Source organism: Chrysochloris asiatica, unplaced genomic scaffold, assembly GCF_000296735.1.
Source record: "Chrysochloris asiatica unplaced genomic scaffold, ChrAsi1.0 scaffold00341, whole genome shotgun sequence".
Classification (NCBI taxonomy): Eukaryota; Metazoa; Chordata; class Mammalia; order Afrosoricida; family Chrysochloridae; genus Chrysochloris; species Chrysochloris asiatica.
The window spans coordinates 162,319-172,003 of record NW_006408859.1 but is presented as its reverse complement, the minus strand read 5'-3'; the positions used below and the strand labels follow the sequence as shown (position 1 = coordinate 172,003).

General features: G+C 40.8%; 1 pseudogene; it reads left to right on the top strand.

The window, feature by feature from the left end:
- LOC102827497 overlaps positions 1 to 9,685 on the top strand; it is an 84,046-nt pseudogene that overhangs the window by 49,064 nt on the left and 25,297 nt on the right.

Sequence of the window (9,685 nt, the reverse complement as noted above, 5' to 3'; positions counted from 1 at the left end):
ACCAAGGACAATTTTTCAACTACTGATCCTTCCTTTTTGCTCCCAACCTTTGCATTCCAATCACCAGTAATGATCAATACATCTTGATTGCATGTTTGATCAATTTCAGATTGAAGTAGTTGAAAGAATTCTTCTATTTCATCTTCCCTGGGTTTAGTGGCTGGTGCATAAATTTGAGTAATAGTGGTATTAACTGGGCTTCCCTGTAGGCGCATGGTATTATCCTATCACAGACAATGTTGTACCTCATGACTGATCTGGATATGTTCTTTTTGACGATGAATGCACACCATTCCTCTTCAATTTGTCATTCCTAGCATAGTAAATCATGTGGTTGTCAGATTCACAATGGCCAATACCAGTCCATTTCAGCTCACTAGTGCCTAAGATATTGATGTTTATGCGTTCCATTTCATTTTTGACAATTTACCCAGATTCATACTTCGTATATTCCATATTTTGATTTTCATTGGATGTTACAGCTTTTTCTCTTCATTTTTAGTTATGCTCCATCAGCAAATGAAAGTCCGTAGTCTTTTCTCCCATGGGCTTTACTCCATTCATGTCATCACAGTCAACTCTACTTTGAGGAGGCAGCTCTTCCCCAGTCACATTTTGAGTGCCTTCCAACTCGAGGGGCTCATTTTCCGGCACTATATCTGACAGTGTTTCTCTGATATTCATAAGGTTTTCAGTGACTGAATATTCAGAATTAGTTCTTCACTCTTTCTTCCTAGTCTGTCTTTGTCTGGAAGCTCATCAGAAACCTGTCAACCATGGGTGACCTTGCTGGTATTTAAAATACTGGTGGCATAGCTTTCAGAATCACAACAACTCACAAGCCACCACAGTACGACAAACTGACAGAGGAGTGGTTGGCAGTCAGGACTGCATAGACTCATCCTAATACAAACTCAAATGCTGTAAGTGAAATGGCATGCCCTCTGGTTGGCACACCCTCTCCCAGTTGGAGAAGGTACAACGTGTCCCTTAGAACATCTTCAACTGTGAAACCTCAGAGAGACTGGATTAGAATCCAGACTGCACTTTCTGAGCAGTGTGTGATTTTAGGAAATGATTGAACTTTCCCTAAGTCTCAGCTGTCACATCTGAAACACTAGAATAAAATTGCTGTGAGGAGTAAATGAACTAGTTTATATCACTTACTTAGTATAGTGTTTGGACATGCAATTCATTCTCTGAAAGTGCTAATATCTGTTGGTTAGACCCAGTTATTGGACATGCAAAGGATTGGGTAGGATAGGTGGTTGTTGCATCATGGATTTTCTAGTAGCCAGAGTGATCTTTTAAAACAATAATAATAATAATAAATATTACTCTTCAAAGTTTTTGTTTTTTAATGTTTAATTGTAAATTATGTGATAGTTTACATGGGAGAACATTAGTTTTACATTCATCCTATCGTATATCGTTTCATTGCCATGGTTACAATCCTCTCTATACATCATCAGCCAACCAAAGGGTATACACTACAAGCCTTCCCCCCACCCCGGTCGTCAGCACATAGCCCCTCTCTTGATCTAAAGTCTACAGCTGCTCCATCTCTCCATGTCATCATCTCTGCCTCAATCTCAGGCATCACTGCTTCTCTGGGCAGGATCCTGCTCTCCGCTCTTCTCCCTTGATGGTATCAGGGACCTCCGCTGCTAGACTGAAAAGTTAATCACTCCCCTCCTTGCTACAAAACGTCTACCTTTACATTTCCAACCCTCACAATTAATCCTGATAGCAAGTATTCACTATTGTATCATAAGAGACCTATCTGCATTTCATTTCATCAGCCTCGCCTAGACAGATTGGATACTACTCAGTGGAGAGTCTACCTTCCTCCACACCCTCTGGATCTAGGTTCCCTCTTGAAAGCTTGTAAGCCAGTCACTTCTTGCCTTTGTAGCCCCTTCATTTTGGGTAGCCAATGTCCAAGTTGCCCATCCTTGTCTTCTCTGTGTATGGAGAGGGTGGGAATGATCCTTCAAAGCTTTTTCATTGCACTTGGAGTAAAATTCAGTTTCCTGTCAGGGTCACTTAGGCCTATATCATTGGTTCTCAGCCTTGGCTGCTGTGATTGGAATCTTCGTGGGAGCTTTAATAACCACTGATGCTTCAATCCCACTCCAGAGATTATGAAGAAATCAGTCTGCAGTGGAATTTTCCTGACCATATCAGATAACTTTAATCTCAAGTGACCTGACTCCTCTCTGGGGTCCAGTCTTCCTACTTACCACATCTTCTCTCCCTTCCCTGCTCCAACCTCCTGACCCATCTTTGAATGTGTGGAGTTCATCACTCAGGATCTCTCCTCACAGCATTGATGTTTCCTCACTTCCAAATCCTGTGAATACTGGACTTTCAAGGTCATCTTCCAATTCCATCTCCCTCATGACTCTGGCTCCTGGTCAGACCTGGGTCCTCTTTCATATCTGGAAGCAGGATTTTGGAGGGCTGGAACTTTCATACTCTGAGTTTTCCTTCACTGATTGTAACTGGAAACACATGCATTTTACATATGGATTACAGCGTTCACAGAACTGATTTGCTCTTTAGGATGAAGATGTTCGTGTCAGGCATTCAAAAGCCACCTATGCGCTCTGCAGTCCTCTTATGCTGGGCACAGGTTTCAGGCACAAAATTTAAGGAGGTACCAAAAAAAAACCCCTCAGGAATAAAGAGAATAGTTAATGTAACATTTAAAAAATAAAATGTTAAACAATGATACATTAGGAAAAAAAATAAGAAAAATCAAAGTGCCTTGTGAACAAAGAGATATTCATAGGGAATATTTTATATTATGGCTAGAGTCTATTTGAGAGACCACTTGATTGTACGTTTTTGAGTTGTAATTCTCAAACTCGGGGAATGGAGATTTTCAGGAGTATAAAAGTTGATGATGAAATTATTTTCTATTAAAATGAAAATGAACTTATTTTAGAAAAAGATGCAACATTCTATGAAATTTTAAAAGAAATCAAATGCAAAATTTTGAAAAAATGTGAAAATTCTGGGAAATATGCATTCTCTATATTGTAAATTAGGGAACTCTGATAGCGTAGTGATTACGAATCGGACTGCAAACCTTAAGGTCAGCAGTTCGAAACTACCAGCTGTTCCACAGGAGAAAGAGGAGGCTTTCTGCTCCCGTAAAGGTTTACAGCCTCGGAAACCCTGTACAGGGTCGCTATGAGTCGGAACCGACATCACGGCACATAACAACAACAACATATTGTAAATTTGGTTTGGTACAGAAGAAACCACCGTTTTTTTTTCTGATTGTCTACCTGTGTGGATTCGCTTCCTGCGTTGGAAACACAGCTGTAAAACAAGCAGAAACAGGGATAGAATTTGCAGTGTCCTCAACACCATTACTTAATAAGACCTGAAAATAGTTCAGTAGTCTCAAGAATCTTATTTTTTTTTTTAAAGTAGGTCTTGGTATGAAGTTGAGAGAGAAAAGTAAATATATTTGATTAAAAAAACAAAAACAAAGCCACTCTTTTAAGTATGACAATGTATAGTTTATCAGTTTCCTAAAGGTTAGGGAAAATACAAAACTATTCAAGTTTATGCAGGCGCAGGTTTAATTAGACATTAGGGTCAATGTTTTGATTATGACAATTGAATAGCAAATCAAAGGGCACAGGAAATTGCAGAGACTGCTTTTGTAAAATGTTACTATCCTAATGAGATACTTGAGATGCAGAAACATTAATGAAGTAAAATATGTCATGCACACACACACAAAATAAACAAAAAAATAAACTGGGTGTAGTCGATGGAGTAGTATGAGAAGCACTGCTTCCAAGTTTGCAGCTGAAGAACCTTACAGTACTGGACTTTCAGATGCAGAATCACGTGTTTACTTTGGCTGTAGATGGGAGGGGCCGGCCCAGAGGGTGGCTTGTGATACTTGGAAGAGCCCTAGGAATCAAGTCTGAGGAGCTATGTAAATGGTGTTGCACAAAACTTTTCTACATTTCTGCCTGCGTGACACTGCAGGATAATGTGCTGGGCCCCAAGGTCAGTTTGAACCCCAAGGTCGGCGGTTCAAAACTGCCAACGGCTCCTTAGAAACCTTATACAGCGTCGCTGTGAGTGGGAACCAACTCGAGGGCACCTAACAACAAATTTAAAATGAACATGTTGGAACAAAGGTGTTATAAGGTTCTTTCTAGCTTTACTATTGAATTTACCAGCCGCTCCACAGGAGAAAAATGAGGCTTTCTGCTCCGGTAAAAATTTACAGCTTCAGACAGCCTATGTAGGGTCTCTGTGAGTCGAATTGACTCAATGGCACACAACTACCACCTCCACTAAGGTTGATGAGCACTTTGCTTGTGTGACCAGTAGAGGGCAGTAACGGTCCATTCTTTAAATTAAAAAAAAAAAAAAAATTGTTTCAACAATGCACACACTGAGGTTTCAAAAACTTTGTGGGATGAAGAAAACCTTGTTAATCTACTTCTGAAAATGAACCAATGAAAACTCTTTGAAACACAATAGAGTATTGTTCTATAAAATGAACGTCCTAGGCGGGAAGTCACTTAAAATACATAATGGGCAAAGGACCGAGTCCTGCTTTGGCACTGTAGGTAAGCACTGCACTACTAACCACAAATTTGACAGTCCAAACCCATCAGCTGCTTCTCGGAAACCCTATACGGGGCTGCTATGAATCGGAGCCCACTGCTGGCTGTAACAACAAGAACTAACAACGGACATCAACATGCTATTTCAGTTTGAGGATTAAAGAGCATCTGCCTCAGCCATGGTATTTTCAATAACCTCATGTGCATGTGAAAGTTGGACAATGACTAAGAAAGACTGTAGGAGAATTGATGATGCAGCTGATTGGAGGAGACTATTGAAAGTGCCATGGGCTGCCACAAGAACCAACAGATCTATATTTGCTTGTAGAAGTACAACCAGAATGCTCCTTAGAAGCCAGGATGGCGAGACGTCATCTTTTATACTTTGGACATATTATTAGGAAGGACCATTCCCCGGAGAAAGACATCATTGCATGGTAAAGTGGAGTGTTAGAGAAAAAGAGGAAGACTCGTAACGAGATGGGTTGGCACAGCGGAAACAGCAATGGGCTCAAGCGAAACGGTTGTGAAGAGATGCAGAACTCGGCAGCATTTTGTTCCATTGTGCATAGGGTAACTATGAGTCGGAACCAACTCAACGGCACCAAACAACAACAACAGCAACACGCCATTTCACAGCTCTGGAAAACTCTTGGTTCAACTCCTACCTTACTCACTCGCATTTCTCAATCCACGTATTGGATTACTAGCTGTGCTCCGCCCATATTCTGCTCATCTGTACACCCGCCGTGTTTCCCAACTTTAGTCTTCAGCCCAGACTGCTTCTCTGAACTTCATCTCTAGACATATGCCTATGACACATTGCCAACTCTCTAACAGGGAGCTCCAAAATTCGATGTGTCCAAATCAGTCCTGATTTTTGCCTTCCCACCAAAGTTTCTTTCCCTCAGTCTTCTGTGTCTCGGTAAAAGACATTTCAAGTTTTCTTGTTGCTCAGGTCCAAAAACTTGTCCTTGATTTCACTGTTCTCTCATGCCTTATATCTAATATGTCAGCATATATGATTTGGTTTACCATCAGAACATGCCAGAATCGAATTACGTTTCAACAGTCACCATTACTGGATCATTTGACTAGAATGTCAACAAGTTAGGTATGTTCAGGTCTGTACATAAATGTGAAGGGCCTACAAAAACTTTATGGAAAAATGTAATTAAAAGATCATAGAATTTTTCCATGAATTTTTGAAGCTCCCTCATAAAAAGGCATGCTAAAATGGGACTCTTTGTATTTATTCTGTAAACTTGCTCAAAAACCAAGAATAATGTAATAGATATCAAATGGCCCTTCAATAAAACTCTTAATTTCTCCTTCTCACCTGTAAGGAGCTCCAGTAGTGGTTACGAATGTGTAGTGGTTATGAATCGGGCTGCAAACCTTAAGGTCAGCATTTCAAAACTACCAGCTGTTCCACGGAATTCTGCTCCCGTAAAGATTTACAGCCTCGCTATGAGTCAGAACGGACTCCACGGCACATAACCCCTAACACCTACACCTGTAGGAGAACCTGGTGCTGTAGGATAAGCATTGGATAGCTAACCTCAGATCAGCAGTTCAAATCCACCAATTGCTCTTCAGGAGAAACTTGAAGTTTTCTGGTCCAGTAAAGATTTACAGCCTAGATGGTCTCTGGGAGTCAGAATGGACTTGATGACAGGGATTGAGTGAGGGATACCTATGTGGGGCAGGGAGGAGGGAAGGCAGGGATCCTGGAGGGTTTTCCGAACAAGAAGCGTGCTCACCTGATGCAGTGAGGGTAGGATGAAATAGTGCGTTCTCTCTTTAAATTGAACTTTGAGAATGTAACCTATGCGCTGCATGTAAAGAGCTCAGAAATGAGAGTTCCTGTTGAACACAAACCCTAGTACAACACCATCGGACACCAGTGGGAGAGAGAAAGGTATTCATTCACTTTCTTTTTTACTATTGTGAGTGATGAGAAATCCTGTTTTAAAGCTTGTAATTAAACACATTTAATGTATTTGTGGAGTCCTGGTGTGGTGCTGTGGGTTAATGAGCTGGATGGACTGCAAAGTCGGTTTGAACAGCCAGGTTGGTGGTTCAAGTTCACCACTCGCTACTGGGAAACCCTATGCTGTGGGTTGGAACTGACTCAATGGCACTTAACAACAACAGCAGTGATAACAATGTGTTTGTGAACTCCTGGTGTGGGGCTGTAGGAACAGCATTGGACTGCAAATCACTGCAAATCAAATTCATGAGAGCCGCTCCTCCAAACTCTGTACAGGGTTGCTCTTAGTCAGATCAGACTCCATGGCACTTAACAACAACAACACAATATACTTGTGCTAATAAATGTATGAAGTTTTTTTTTCTTTCCCAGCCAATGTTTTCTGCTAAACTTCGTGTTAAAGAAGGAGGGCGAAGACAGCACAAAAGTAAGACTCAAGAGAGCTGGTTTTAACCTTGACTGAGCCATGAGCTAAGTAACCTGGGTTGAGACATTTCTGTCTGTGCCCCAGTTTCCTCATAGGAAAAGGGTTTGTTGGATGATTTCTAAGTTTCGTATTGAATTTTAGTCTGTAAATAACTGAGACGTGGGTGATAGAAAAGCAGCCTCCCTTGGAACTGTAGAGTGTTAATGTGATCACTAGGCCCTGGGTGGCAACAATGCTTTAGACTTGATTACTAACCTAAAGACTGGCAGCTGGAATCCACCCCAGAGGTGCCACTGAAGGAAAACCTGGCAATCTGCCTTCATAAACATGACAGTCATGAAGAGCACTGGGAATAAAGATGACAGTCAGGAAGAACACTGGGAATAAAGATGACAGTCAGGAAGAACACTGGGAATAAAGATGACAGGAAGAACACTGGGAATAAAGATGACAGGAAGAGCACTGGGAATAAAGACGACAGTCAGGAAGAGCAGTGGGAATAAAGACGACAGTCAGGAAGAGCAGTGGGAATAAAGACGACAGTCAGGAAGAACACTGGGAATAAAGATGACAGTCAGGAAGAACACTGGGAATAAAGATGACAGTCAGGAAGAACACTGGGAATAAAGACGACAGTCAGGAAGAACACTGGGAATAAAGACAGTCATGAAGAGCAGTGGGAATAAAGATGACAGTCATGAAGAGCAGTGGGAATAAAGATGACAGTCATGAAGAGCAGTGGGAATAAAGATGACAGTCAAGAAGAGCACTGTGGGAATAAAGACGACAGTCATGAAGAACACTGGGAATAAAGATGACAGTCGGGAAGAACACTGTGGAACAGTTTTACTCTGACACAGAGGGCGGCCATGACTTGGAATTGACAAACTCTTTTTTTCTTAGTGTGATCACCAGAGGGCATAGTATCCTTTGGTGAAAGAGAAATCTCTCTCCCATTTCCCAGTAACATAATTTTTATGTTGCCATTGCCCCACTTTTTGGCCACAAGAGGGCGATGTGAGCCTGCAAATAAATTAGACAGTAGAAGTCAGCCCTGAAAAAATGTTTATTTTGCAAATCTAAATATTTACATTTTTGACTGACAAGACAAATAAGTAAAATACGTTACTTCTCATCGGTCTTAGGCGAGTTATCTCTTGTGTATCTGTATTAGTCTGGATTGGATAGAGTACCTGTGTAGTGAAAGACAGGCGTTCCGGCCCACTTAGAGATGCTTCCAAAGATCTATTTCCAAAACCACCAACCACTGAAAACTCTATGGAACACATTTCTACTCTGACACCCATGGGACCACCATGATTTGGAGTTAACTTGGCAGCAACCCCTTCTTTGGTACTAGTTAGGATAGTCTGAGTTATAATATAGCCCCAAATCTCATGGCCCAACACATTAGCAAATGCTAATGTCTTGTTCATGCCACATAGCCTCCAAGGGGAAAAATTTTTTTCACATGTTTATTGTTTTCCTGGTTTAGTCTGCAAGTGAAACATGTTATGTCAACTCCTATTTTATTGGCTAGAACTAATCACATCTGTCAAGAGATGAGCAGGTGGAATAAATACATAGAAAGTAATAGTATCTCTGCTATAAAAACTTACTATCCACATGTATACTATGATTAGTATATACACATCCATAATTTACCTTTATTTTGATATCACCCTTTTCAGCTAACATTATATGAAACATTTTCATGTATCTCTATGGTCTTCATATTTATTCCTTTACTGGCTGTTATATTTTCATACCATATGTTCCATATGTCTGCTTATAATAGCTGGATAATAATAATACTGTGTTACTATATATTTGGTATCATAGCACATTTGATTAATGAAATTACATCTGTGATTGAGTTATTTTCCTAACATTAAATTCTAGTGTCATGAAGCTTTCAATTTTGAAGAGTGAAAACAGAGATAAAATCTCTATTTATATACAAAACTTAATTCTATATTAGGGATTTTATTTACTTGTTGGAGTCCTGGTGTGGTGCCGTAGAATAAGTATTCTACCACAAAGTCTGTTTGAACCGCAAGGTCGATGATTCAAACTCACCAGCTGCTCCTTGGAAATCCTATGTAGGATTATTATGAGTCAGAAACAACTCAATGCCACTTAACAACAACCACAAATTTTAGATATGATAACTCTCTTTCACTTTTTAAAAAATATGCCTTTATTTATTTAACCAAGCTCTGTTTTGGGGGTGGGGTCAGGGTGGGTAGGAGTAAGGAGTTAAGGTTAGGACTATGGCTAGGCTAAGTCAAGTCCTTGTTGTTGTTAAGTGCTGTCGAGTAGGTTCCATCTCATGTTGTTGTTGTCAGGTGCCATCGAGTCGGAACCAACTCATAGCAACCCCATGCACAGCACAACGAAACAATGTCCGATCCTGGGCCAACCTCACTACTGCTGCCACACTTGAGTCCATCAATGCTGCCGTCCCACTGGGGGTCTTCCTCTTTTTCTCTGACCCTCCATCTTACCCAGCATGACATCCTTCTCCAGCGACTGTTCCCTCTGGACAATATATCCAAAGCATGAGAGATGAAGCTTAGCCATCCTGGCCTCCAAGGAGCACTCTGGCTGCACTTCTTCCAAAACAGATCTATTGGTTCTTTTGGCAGTCCATGGCACTTT